General features: G+C 40.6%; 1 long non-coding RNA gene across 22 annotated transcripts in view; it reads left to right on the forward strand.

The window, feature by feature from the left end:
- LOC116252435 (uncharacterized) overlaps nucleotides 1-13,520 on the forward strand; it is a 46,501-nt gene that overhangs the window by 22,570 nt on the left and 10,411 nt on the right. For 16 of the 22 annotated variants that reach the window (XR_007573097.1, XR_007573098.1, XR_007573104.1 and 13 more), the window contains 4 exons: nucleotides 10,243-10,414; nucleotides 11,323-11,625; nucleotides 12,832-13,060; nucleotides 13,167-13,415. This is a non-coding gene — a long non-coding RNA (uncharacterized LOC116252435). Of the gene's footprint in view, nucleotides 1-10,155; nucleotides 10,419-11,322; nucleotides 11,626-12,831; nucleotides 13,061-13,166; nucleotides 13,416-13,520 lie in introns of those variants that run through there. The other 6 variants (XR_007573093.1, XR_007573094.1, XR_007573095.1 and 3 more) reach the window with 4 other exon arrangements.

Below are 13,520 nucleotides of genomic sequence, written 5' to 3' on the forward strand. Positions count from 1 at the left end.
CTTGTTGTAAAAGAAATTGTTGCAACTTGCAGTTCAGGATCATCCAAGTATTGGGATGTTAATCCAGAGGACATTGATGTGGAACTTGAAGGAGAACATGATTTGCATGCTTTTAACATGGACCTTATAGAGCCTGTTGGTCCTTCTAATCTTCATGATACGACTGAGGAGAATCAAGAAAGCTGACATGTTTGTATAATTGTATATTAATTACTTCCATACTGTGTTTTGGACCATGATTTTATTTTGTTTGCAATTTTTTGATATATATGTGTGAATATGTTATTTTGTTTGAAATTTTTTGATATATATATATATATATATATATATATTTATATATATATATGTCTGTGTGTGTACGGCCGTACCCCCGTACCCAACTTTTTTGAAAATGGTCCACACCCGTACCGGTACCCGCACTCGTACCCGTACCTATGTGACATAGCTGCAGTTTCATTTTGGTTATCAGCCAATGGTGTTGGATGAAAAAATGTAAATGGGATGCTGTAGAAGGTAGGAGACAGGTTTGAGGAACTACATGAAACAAAATACCAAGGAAATTGAAAGTGGTTAAGCGGTAAGCAGGAAATTAATAATGGCTAAGTAGGTTCCATGGCAGTATTGTTGCTTTCTTTATATGTTGAAAACATTATGAAATTATCATGCCATTTTTCATGTTTTTGCTAGATGTTGGGAAGCTAGGACCGTGGTGTTCTTGTTTGCAGCTGTTTCATGTGAAAACAAGTGATATTTATTGAATTGAATACCATGCGGTTATCACATTTAGAATATTGTTCCATGTTGTTGCCTTGTGCCCTTGTTCATAAGGCCATCTATGTATGCTGATTGCTGACTTTACTGTTTTATGTTGCTGAATTTCCTAATATTGTGCTTTCACAATTACTGTCACTCTTGGATCTTTGTATGTGTAGAAACAGTAAAAGCGAGAAGAACACGCATGTAAAGTGGAAAACCCTCAACAAGAGGGAGAAAAACCACGGGTGAGGAGGTCTGGTGCCCACTAGCCGCCAGACTCTCTCTCTTAAAACTTAATTCACTCCAAAAGTTAGGGTTACAAGTCTTTAAGGCCCAACAAGGGCTACAAGCTGGATCGGGTCTGGACCCAGACCCGGTTCCAAGACCCATCTTTACATGCTTCAACACTCCCCCTCAAGTTGGGCATACATATCAAACATGTCCAACTTGGATATATTTCTCTCAAAAGAAGTTGAAGATAGAGCTTTAGTCAGAACATCAACGGTTTGGTATTCAGACTTCATGTAAGGTAAGATTAACTCTTTTGCATCAATCTTCTCACGGATAAAGTGGCGATCAATCTCAACATGTTTTGTTCTGTCATGCAGTACAGGGTTATTGGCTAGGTTGATTGCAGACTTGTTGTCACAATACATCTTCGTAGGTCCTCCAATCTCTATCCCGATATCAGCTAGCAATATTTTCAGCCATAGTAACTCTGACACTCCCATAGCAATAGCTCTATACTCAGCCTCTGCACTAGATCGAGAACACACATCTTGCCTCTTGCCTCTTGCTTTTCCAGATAACAAGGTTTCCTCCCAAGTAGACACAGTACCCTGAAGTAGACTTTCTAGTATCAACACAACCTGCCCAGTCAACATTGGAATACCCTTCGATCTCAACAAGCTCTTGTTTCACATATAAGAGCCCATTGCCAGGACATGCATGAATTGACTCAGTACATTCACAGTAAAAGTGATATCTGGTCGAGTGAGGGTAAGATAAATCAACTTCCCAACAAGACGTTGATATCTTCCTTTGGCTTCTTCACAGAGCAACTCCCCATCTCTAAGGCTCAACTTGTGCCCAACATCAAGAAGAGTAGAAGCTGGTCTACACCTCAGCTTACCGGTCTCCTCCAATATATCTAGTGTGTATTTCCGTTGATTTAACACAAGGCCGGTACTGGACCCAGCAATCTCAATACCAAGAAAGTACCTCAGTTTACCAAGACCCTTGAGATCAAATTTGGCAGCCAGTAACACTTTTAGTTTTGTGATTTCATCCTCATCATCACCTGTAACAATCATGTCATCGACATAAACAAGTAACATAGTGGCTTTCCCTTCTTTCCTCTTCACAAACAGATTGTGGTCTCCATTCCCTTGATTGTAGCCATAATGTTCCATTACTCGTCTGAGTCGTTCGAACCATGCTGTGGGCGATTGCTTGAGGCCATATAAAACCTTTTTTAGTTTATAGCATTTTTCTAGTTCTTCATATCCTGGAGGCATATGCATATATACCTCCTCTTCGAGATCGCCATTGAGAAATGCATTCTTAACATCCAGTTGGTAATGGCCGGCCCGATCCAGCCCGTCGGGCAGGCCAGCCCGGCCCAGGCCCGGCCCGATAATATTGCCGGGCCGGGTACCGGGCCTGGTCACCAAAAATTAGGCCCGGCCCGGCTTCGTCGCGACTGTCACGGCGTCCGGCGACCTCGTGCCGCTGTCCTACCTGGCCGGCGTGGTGACGGGGCGGCCCAACTCGAAAGTTCGGATGGCGACGGGGGAGGAGATATCTGGGACCGAGGTGCTGAGGCGGGTCGGGGTGGAGAGGCCGTTCGAGCTGCAGCCCAAGGAAGGGCTGGCCATCGTCAGCGGCACGTCCGTCGGGGCGGCGATGACGTGCCTACGGGGAAGGGGGGAAGGAGACGGGAAGGGGAAGGGGGAGGGAGACGGGAAGAGGGGAAGGGGAAGGGGGAGGGAGACGGGAAGGGGGGAAGGGGAAGGGGGAGGCCGGAGGGAGACGGGAAGGGGAACGGGGAGGGGGACGGGAAGGGGGGAAGGGGAAGGGGAAGGGGAAGGGGAAGGGGGAGGCTGGAGGGAGACGGGAAGGGGAACGGGGAGGGAGACGGGAAGGGGTGGAAGGGGAAGGGGGAGGTCGGAGGGAGACGGGAAGGGGGGAAGGGGGAGGGAGACGGGAAGGGGGGAAGGGAGCCGGGGAGGTAGTCGGGCCGACTGGGACGCTGCCGGGCCGGCCTCTCTGGCCCGGGCCCGGCCTCTCCGGCCCGGCCGGCCTGCCGGCGGCCCGGCCCGACGCCCAGTCTTATCCTCCACTCCTTCATCACAACTAGGGAAATAACAACTCTAACTGTCTTCATTTTTGCAACTGGAGCAAAGGTCTCCAAGTAATCAATCCCATATTTCTAATTAAACCCCTTGGCCACAAGACAAACTTTGTATCTTTAACACTTCCATCTAGTTTGTATTTGATGGTAAAGACCCACTTGGATCAAACCAAGTGAGCTGCCTCAGGGATCTTTACAACTTCTCATGTCATGTTTCTTCTTGTAGAAACACACACCAAGATGGAGAGAAAGAGAAGGAACACACAATATACGTGGAAAACCTCAAAGAGAGGTGAAAAACCACGGAGAAGCTCTAACCTAGGTGCACAACCGCAACCCTAGGAGAGAGAAAATGTTATTCCACTTAATCAACCATTACACTATAAGTGGGATTAAATAAGAGGGAAAAACGCCTAGGGTACCGAGCCACTCTCGGTACCCGTGCCCATGGGACCGGGTCTGGATCCAGACCCGGTTCCCTACACATGATATGTTAACACTCCCCCTCAAGCTTGGCATACATGTCAAACATGCCTAGCTTGCTTACATTTTTCTCGAATTGAGATGTACATAAGGCTTTGGTTAGAACATCTGCAATTTGATCTTCAGACTTCATATAAGGTAGGATCAACTCCTTTGAATCTATGCGTTCCCGTATGAAGTGGCGGCGCAGGTGGCAGCGCTGGACGGCGGCGGCGCAGCAGAGAGAGACGGCGCAGCAGCGACAGAGAAAAAAAAACCGGCGGAAACAGCAGCGGCAAAAAAACGGCGGAAACACGACTATCACACCAACGATCTCTCACGCGCTGGCTCTGATACCATGTAGAAACACACACCAAGATGGAGAGAAAGAGAAGGAACACACAATATACGTGGAAAACCTCAAAGAGAGGTGAAAAACCACGGAGAAGCTCTAACCTAGGTGCACAACCGCAACCCTAGGAGAGAAAATGTTATTCCACTTAATCAACCATTACACTATAAGTGGGATTAAATAAGAGGGAAAAACGCCTAGGGTACCGAGCCACTCTCGGTACCCGTGCCCATGGGACCGGGTCTGGATCCAGACCCGGTTCCCTACACATGATATGTTAACACTTCTCAAGGCTTCCATTTCTTTTTGCATCGCATCATCCCACTTGGAATCACCTTGAGCGTCAGCAACAGTCTTGAGAATCACAACCAAAGAAAGAGAAGATACAAAACACTTGTAATCCTTGCTCAATCTAGAATAAGATATGAAATTACCAATAGGGTGTTGAGTAAATGACCTGACACCCTTTCTAAGAGCAAAGGGTAAATCTTCACTTTTAGCCTGTGCTTGAGTACCTTCAACTGACATCTCTTGGGCACGACTTGGGTCATCCAGGGAAGGAGTAGCATTAGGATTTGGAGTAGGATTTTTGTCACCATAGGGCATCGCTTCATCACTGGGTCCTGCCGTAGGCGACTTTCGCCTAGAGTAAACCTGCCCAAACAAACGGTCATGTCTCTCCTTATCCACAGTTGAACATCCATCATGCTCATTGTGCTCTAGAGGGTTAGTAACCTCAATCTCTTCCTTCTTGTATTCCAAAAAATCTATAAATTGAATCTCTTGATTGGGAGAATACTCTTCTCTTATTGTAGACCTCGCCCCTGAAGAGAATTCTCACCAAAATATGAAGTATGTTTCAGGAAGGTGACATCTTTGGTTACATAGGCACGACCTATGGAAGGGTTTCGACATTTATATCCTTTTTGAGTGGGAGAATAACCTAGAAAAACGCCCTTAACCGACCTAGGATCAAGCTTTTTAATATTAGGACTGTGATTGTGAATAAAACAAACACATCCAAAAACTCTAGGTGGAAGAGAGAAAGGTTCATGACTCCCCGGTAACATAGAGTGAGGCGTCTGCCCATTCAACACGCGACTAGGCATACAGTTAATTAGATACGCACTGGTCAACACAGCATCCCCCCAATATTTTCTTGGAACATGACGTTGAAAAAGAAATGCTCGAGTCATATTCAGTAACTTGCGATTCTTTCGTTCAACAACTCCATTTTGAGGAAAAGTATAACTATAAGAAGTCTCATGAACAATTCCATTTTTTCGAAAGAAGCTATCAACAGACTGACACGTATACTCATGAGCATTGTCACACCGAAAGGTCTTAACAGATGCTCCATATTGAGTTTCCATATAAGCAATGAAAGTCTCTATGACAGTAGGAGCTTCACTACGGTCTTTCAGCAAATAAACAATGGTGTTACGAGAACAATCATTTATAAAGGTGTTAAAATACTGAAAACCATGACAAGAAGGAATTCCCGAAGGCCCCCACACATCAGAGTGAATCATGACAAACACCTCGTTAGAATGATGGATAGACACAGGGAATGAAGCCCTAACATGTTTGGCCAAGTGATAGACATCACAAGACACCATAGTCATATCCAACCTCGAGCACAGATTAGGAAATAACTGTCTTAGAATTCCAAAAGGAAGGTGTCCAAGGCGCTCATGCCAACGCTGAATCGATTGAAGTGTGTCCTCTCTACTCTTCGTTGTTTTGCTGGCGGCTGTCATGAGGCCAGGAGCAGCATGCATAGGTAAACAATATAGCCCTTCAGAAAACAAACCAATCCCAATCTTCTTCCATGTCACCAAGTCCTGCAGAACACAGCGACCAGCAGAAAAAATAAGTTCACAAGAGGTTCAAGGGAAGATGAGGAACATGTAGAGCATTATGGACTAAGAACTTGTTCAAAAGTGACAGACTCCCTTTTCCAGCCACAGAAATAGAGGAACCATCGGCAAGAGACACCCGTTCCTTTCCTGACGAAAGCTTATACCCATGAAAGACCTTAGGATCGCCAGTCATGTGGTGGGTAGCACCACTGTCAATAATCCACTCCCCCATATGAGAATCCGCCACCACGTCGGGTTCACCAAAGCAAAAAATGCCTAACCAAGAAACAGACACAAAGAAGGAACAACAAACGGCAACCGGGAACAGTAGATGGGACGATGTTGGGTGGTGACGTAGGGAGTTGACAGATCTCCACGGGCTTCACAGGTAGGAAGAGAACAGCGGCAACCGGCACACACCAGACGACGGCAAAACAGCAAGGGAGGCCTCGGGCAACAGCAACAGAGCACAAAATGGCAGGCGACGGTGAGCTCTGAGTGATGGACGACGCTAGGCGCTCACAGATGCTGAGCGACGGGGACTTAGGGTGACGACATAGAAGGCGGAGCTGGGCTGCACTGGCGATGGAGCACGACGGGCGTGAGCTGGGCAACGATGCTGGGCTGCAACCGGAAACCAACAGCAAGAGCAGCTGGAATCGGCAGCAACAATGGAAGCGGCGGTGGCGGCGGCGGAATAAGAGCAGCGAGCGATGGAAAGGTCAGGGCCGGAACTTCATGGCCGGCAAAAATTTCCACAAACTAGTCACGGCTCTGATACCATGTAGAAATAGTAAAAGCGAGAAGAACACGGATGTAACGTGGAAAACCCTCAACAAAAGGGAGAAAAACCACGGGTGAGGAGGTTTGGTGCCCACTAGCCGCCAGACTCTCTCTCTTAAAACCTCATTCACTCCAAAAATTAGGGTTACAAGTTTTTAAGTAAGGCCCAACAAGGGCTACAAGCTGGATCGGGTCTAGACCGAGACCCGGTCCCAAGACCCATCTTTACATGCTTCAACAGTATGCAATCTCTATTTATGCTTCATCTGCTACTTTTGAAAACTTGATACATGTTATAGTCCTTTACAACGTCTAGAGAGATTGTTCCTCATGTCATTTGCTTGTGTAATCCAAGTTTAAATGTGTTAATGACTGCAAATTGAAGGCTTGGTATTGCATCGGGAAACGAATAATGACAGAAATATTTTCATCTGTTACTTTTTTGCTGGATAACTAAAACAACTATATTGTTTTCCCAAATGGTCATTCCATTGTCAAAGCATGTATGGTTATGTACGTGCCTTTTGTACCTCTTCATAATTTGAGCATTTCACTACGTAAATGCTTCTGGCTCCTCGTTATGTCAACTTCTTACTTGATTAATCACATAACAATTAAGCTAAGTGGATCATATTTGTGTATTACATTTTTTGTTCATATAATAGAAGACGTTTTTAGTTTGTCTCACTGTATTTATCCATTTTTTGCGGCATCTGTCCCTCATCTTGACATGGTTGAGAAAGTGTAGATGATGAAAAGGTACTTATTACTCTTAATGCTTTTTTACTGGTTCTAAACTTGGAAGTTGATGTTGGTTCTAAACATGACGCCATAAATTGTCAATTTTTCATTGTGGATTAGCGCATGGGAAGTGTTTATCTTCACCTGCATGATGCATGTAGGTTTAGGTGGTGCTAAGAACTTCACTTTGCTTCTGCTTATGCTGCGTGTGGATGTTGGTGTATACAGTGGACCTTTTCCCTTCTTCTTTAATGTTTATGTCTAAAAATGATGTAGTTAATTTGAATGATGGCACCATCATTATTTATTCTGTTTGTCTTGAAGACTGGAATGTTGGATAGGCAGTTTGAAAATAGTCTTCATCTCTTTTATGTAAGTTAACTTTGTCTAGTTACACGTTAGTTTTTCCCTTGTTTGCTTTGTTGTCCAATATTCATGACTGTGTGAAGAGCTTCTGCGTGAGTGCATGTATGTAGTTCTCTCTCTCTCTCTCTCTCAGCCTGCCTACAGGTGACCTTATTCACCTTCAACATTTCTTACTATTTCCAGGCCATGTCAAGTATTTTTTCATGTTTTCTGGACCCATTGTTTCACAATATCTTCTCTTTTGAACTAGGGAACTTCTTTTGTTTCTTATTGGTTTCATGATTCTTTGATTGATTACCTCGCAATATATGCTCTTCTACTGATAAGGCATTAGTTATGCAATCAAAAGTTGACTCCCCAGTCTCCCTAGGATTACATCTAACACCTAGGTGCCTAACCAGTTGCTTAAATGGGAAACACCTCAGGTTTTCTCTTTTTGATGTTCAAAATTTTGGTGTGTTGTCTGGTTTGTATTTTTGGAACAACAGTAACAAGGAAGCCCTGTCCTGCTTTTTCCTAGACAAGGTTAATTTGTTCCCCTTGGAACAGCTGTGGGTAAAACCAGCATTTGCATATTGGATGAGAACATACTCTGTCCAGCCTTTGCTTAAGTTGGAATTTAAGGGACATGTCGTTCTACTGTACAGCATTTGATTCCCATAGAACAACCATAAAATAATTTAGTGAATGTTTTTTGATCTGGTGACAGGATTAGGTATGTTTTTGCACAACAAAGTCCAACACTAGTAATAACTAGATTTAGTTTTGGCACGGACAGGTAAGGGCAATCAAACATTCATGAGAATCCACTGGAACTTAGAAGAACATGGAAGCTTCATGACAAAGAACAATTGACAAGCTTAAATTGGATTCTCCTTAGCACAGAAATGTGAACTGATGCGACTCCTTGTGCAGCAAGTACTGGAACTCCTAATAATTAGGATTTGGTTCAAAAGTAGTTGCAATCCTCATTTATCACTCATGCGTAACCTCTATTCTCTCCTTACCACAGAATTTTGCATCTTGAGAACAGTGTTTTGGTGTTAGAAAATCTATTAAGGGCCTAGTCGTGTCAAACAAAACTAGGACCTTTGATTAGCCTATGTAGTAAAAAATGTATGTAGTCCGTAGGCAGTGACCTTCTAAACTAGGCTGGGCCATTCATGTGCTTAAGTAAAAAAAAAGATTGTAATAATATTTATTCCCCTTATCTTCTTTTTCTATTTTACCTTTTTGTATTCTTCTTTTTTTTTTGCTCTCTTTCCAGTTCTTCTTCGTTTTCTTTTCTTTCATTTTCTGTTTTTTGGCTCACCTAGGCACTTTTCATTTCCCTGACTTAGCGCTTTTGAGTACTTACTATCTACCTAGTGCATCATTATTTTAGAGAGAGAGAAGGTAACTCTATTTCCACATAAATACTTGGAACATAGTTGTACATGCATGGAATACATCTAGTGCATATGCATACATATGTTTACACTACTACTTCTTGTTAGCACAAATTGCCAGGCGACACTATGATGCTGCTTACAAAACAGGTTTGTGGACGCTGGATACTTTTTTCTGGTTGTTTCTCTATCGTTAACTTGGAGCACTATAACATTGGGGGAATTTTGAAAATCCCATTTGGGGTCAAGCCTTAATATTGCCTTTGATGGCTGCAGTTTAATTTTGGTTATCATCCAATGGTATTGGATGAAAAAATGTAAATGGGATGCTGTAGAAGGTAGGAGACAGGTTTTAGGAACTACATGAAACAAAATACTGAGGAAATTGTGAGTGGTTAAGCGGTAATCCGGAAATTAATAATGGCTAAGTAGGTTCCTTGGCAGTATTGTTGCTTTCTTTACATTTTGAAAACATTCTGAAATTATCAATGCCATTTTTCATGTTTTTGCTAGATGTTGGGAAGCTAGGTCTATGGTGCTCTTGTTTGGAGCTGTTTCATGTGAAAACAAGTGATATTTATTGAATTGAATACCATGCAGTTATCACATTTAGAATATTGTTCCGTGCTGTTGCCTTGTGCCCTTGTTCATAAGGCCATCTACGTATGCTGATTGCTGACTTTACTGTTTTATGTTGCTGCTTTAGCCTCCTGTAATTTGCTAATATTGTGCTTTCACAATTATTGTCACTGTTGGATCTTTGTATGCAATCTCTATTTATGCTTCATCTGCTACTTTTGAAAACTTGATACATGTTATAGTCCTTTACAACGTCCAGAGAGATTGTTCCTCATGTCATTTGCTTGTGTAATCCAAGTTTAAATGTGCTAATCACTGCAAATTGAAGGCTTGGTATTGCATCAGGAAACGACTAATGACAAAAATATTTTCATCTGTTACTTTATACTGGATAACTAAAACAACTATATCGCCATTCCTAAATTGTGAAAGAACTAGTTGACTCCGGACTGCTTGAATTTATGTATGAATAATTTGATTTTTCCAATCTGTTGAAACCATGTTTTCAATTAGGTGTTCTTGCTTCGCCTTTTCCTATGATGTTCAACTATGGATGGTGGTTCTGGAATTAATGGACCGACCTGCCTTTTGACATTGTAGAAATGGTGGTATGTGTATGCATGATGAAGCACCCCTTTACATCGATATGATTGAACAGACAACTCTAGGTCATGGGTTTATAAAGGAAGAGTTTGGCAAGACACCTAGAATTGGTTGGCAGATTGATCCATTTGGACACTCAGCAGTACAAGCTTATTTGCTTAGTGCAGAAGTGAGTGAGTTTTCTGCTGCTACTTTTTGTACTTAATTTTTTAATTTGGCTTTGGTCTTGTTGTTTCTTGATCTTTTTTTCGCCTGGTGAGGAGGCTATGTCACAAGAACACTCCATTTTGATTCTGATTATGTATTCCTTGACATAGAAATTACATTGGAAACTTGAAAAGAAATCTGGGGCCTGCATGATGTTATTATTCTTTCCACCACTGTATCCGGTGACTGGTGAGCTCCACTTTGCAAAGGATACAAAGTAGCATCTTCAAGAATATAACATATCCATAACATAACGTGATTAGCAAAAGTAGAAGATTAAGAAAGGAAAAAAATGAATCCCTACCCTGATGACATAATATAGACTATATAGTTACTCAAAAGAGTTTGTCGAGCCTTAATCGAGTCGAGCTCGAGATCAACAAGTAATGGTGAGTATCAAACGAGTTTGTCGAGCCTTACTCGAGTCGAGTTCGAGGTTTCCTTTAGTCGAGCCGAGTTTGAGTTGACTGAACTCGGGCTCGACCCGGCTCTTGTTCACTTCTAGTCTTCTCTAAGGAGACACAAAGCCTGGTGAGAAATAAGATCATCATTGAAAATGGGCAGACATGGATTCCACCATCAGTTCGTGCACTCCTGCTCAAATAGAAGTTGAAAAGGTTGTTGTGCAAAAGAACTTTCTCATTATATTACTTTTTCAAAGTGCTGTTATGTATTATCTGAACCATGCTTCTGTTTCTCATAGTAAAATCTCAAGGTATGACCAAAACAAACTGAGAGAAGAGAGATAATGCCATAAGATTTGTAATGCTTGCTAACATCTCTGTTGGTAACTTTTCATCTTCAATTGTTGAAAGTTGTAATGCTTGCTAACATTTTTGCTTGCTCAGAACAACTTTCTTCATGTTGCAGGAATTGATTTCTCAAACACATGCAATCCGATTAGCAGCAAGACTCATGTCAAGTCCAGGGGAATGGCTTGCAGCACTGTCATTGTTGCTAGAGCTATCAAAGAACTGTTTATCTTCATGTGAGAAAATTTGTTCCAGACCTGGTACCATTCTACTTTTGATTACAATAAAATGCAATACTACTGATTCAATGGTAGCTGAAAAAGCAAACATGACCCAAAACAACTTCGTGAAGTGTCCAAAAAATAGCAAGATCATGCAGAAAATAGACTTTTGGAACCTCTTCTCAGCAACCTCATTAAAGGTATGCACTTGATATCTACGGACTGCATTGCATCGTAATCACTTGACTGCACCTGCGTTTTCTGAACTAGTCTACAGTGCCATTTGCATATACACACAGGGATATGCATTCGCCAGAAGTGACTGAAACATGTATGTATGTATAATACACACACATATGTATATGTACTGTATGTAGGTATGCATGTATCATGTATCATGTACTTATGTGTCCTGTCAGCAGGAAGAAAAGTGTGAAGACCAAAAATTTGCCACATTTTCTGCCCAATGTGGTATAATATTACATGTATAATATATGTATATTATATGTTGTATATGTGTATTCTATAATATATTAGGAGTATGTATGTTATAGTATTATATACATACAATAACATGTATCATATATATTATACGTTTAACATATAATACATAATATAATATATTGTATGTTATACATATACATTATTGTTCTGGTAATATATAATTAATAGACATTACTATAATGATATACATTACGCGTTATAGTACGTGTATAAAATTTGTTATACGTAATAACTTGTAATGTATATAGAATGTTATATGTTTATTATCTTTTATACAATATAACATATAATATGTATATAATATATATTATATATTGTACAATATGACATATAGTATATATATAATATGTATAATATATTTATATAATTTATGCATTATATATGTTGTAGCATTATAATATGTACATATACATTATAGTACCTGTTGTTGTAAACATTATATATATAAACAAATGTTATATATATATATATATATATATATATATATATATAAATTTATTTAATGTACCTATAAATCATAACTTCTATAATGTAATAATGTATACAACATTATATATTATTATGTATATACTGCATATATACTATTCAAAATATACATATATATTGTAATTGTATATGTAACAAATATATAATACATATCTGTACCATGTATATATACATACGTATAACATTATTTATTATTTGTATATATATATAACATATATATATTTTTGTAAACATATCATAACGTATAATATATATGTATTATATATAAGGATGTAACATATATTTCTATTTTCTATTATACATGTATGCTATATATATATATGTGTGTGTGTGTGTGTGTGTGTGTGTGTGTAATTTGTTTATAACATTATATGTATATGTGTATATATATATATATTTAATAAATAATATAACAGAAGCGAGGAGAAGTTGATTATTGGGCTGAAGATGAAAAGATTTGGGATTAAGAGCAAGGTGAATGGCTAAGGTGGTGTTATCTTCAACTTGGCGAGCTTCGGTGGTTGGTGGAGCAGTTAGAGGTGATTGTGGATGGATAGAATAAGAAAGAAGAAAAAAGGGGACACCAGCGATCATTCGAGAGGCTTCCATTCGAATTCATCGTTCTCTCTTCTGTCTTCGATTCATGTAAGCGTCTCTCTCTCTCTCTCTCTCTGTTTCTTGATAATAAGCTCTGCGTATCAGTCAAAACTGTGCCTTCCGATTAGCTGACAATCGTATTGATCTTCCGTAGTGACCCCTAAACAGAATGAAGATTCTATTCTTCTTGGAAACAAAATTTGCTTGGGTTGCGTTTTTCCAACTCTTTCAGCGTAAGCAGCTCCACAACTAGAGCGCATTGCTTTCCATGGACAGGTATATGTGCAATCTATAGTTTTATGGCCAGGTATATGTGCAATCTTTCAAGGTATTCTGCAGTTTTTCAATTAGATGTTCAAATGTGAAATGCATTTTCTATAATATTTAAGCTACTGATTGTCAACGGCAGCTATAGTTTGAACTCGCGAATGTGAAGTTTGAACTATATGTCTTCTTTTAGGAAATAGTGCATACCTTGTCATTGCATGTTTGTTCTTTGCTTGGATTT

This window comes from Nymphaea colorata, chromosome 4 (genome assembly GCF_008831285.2).
Source record: "Nymphaea colorata isolate Beijing-Zhang1983 chromosome 4, ASM883128v2, whole genome shotgun sequence".
NCBI lineage: Eukaryota > Viridiplantae > Streptophyta > Magnoliopsida > Nymphaeales > Nymphaeaceae > Nymphaea > Nymphaea colorata.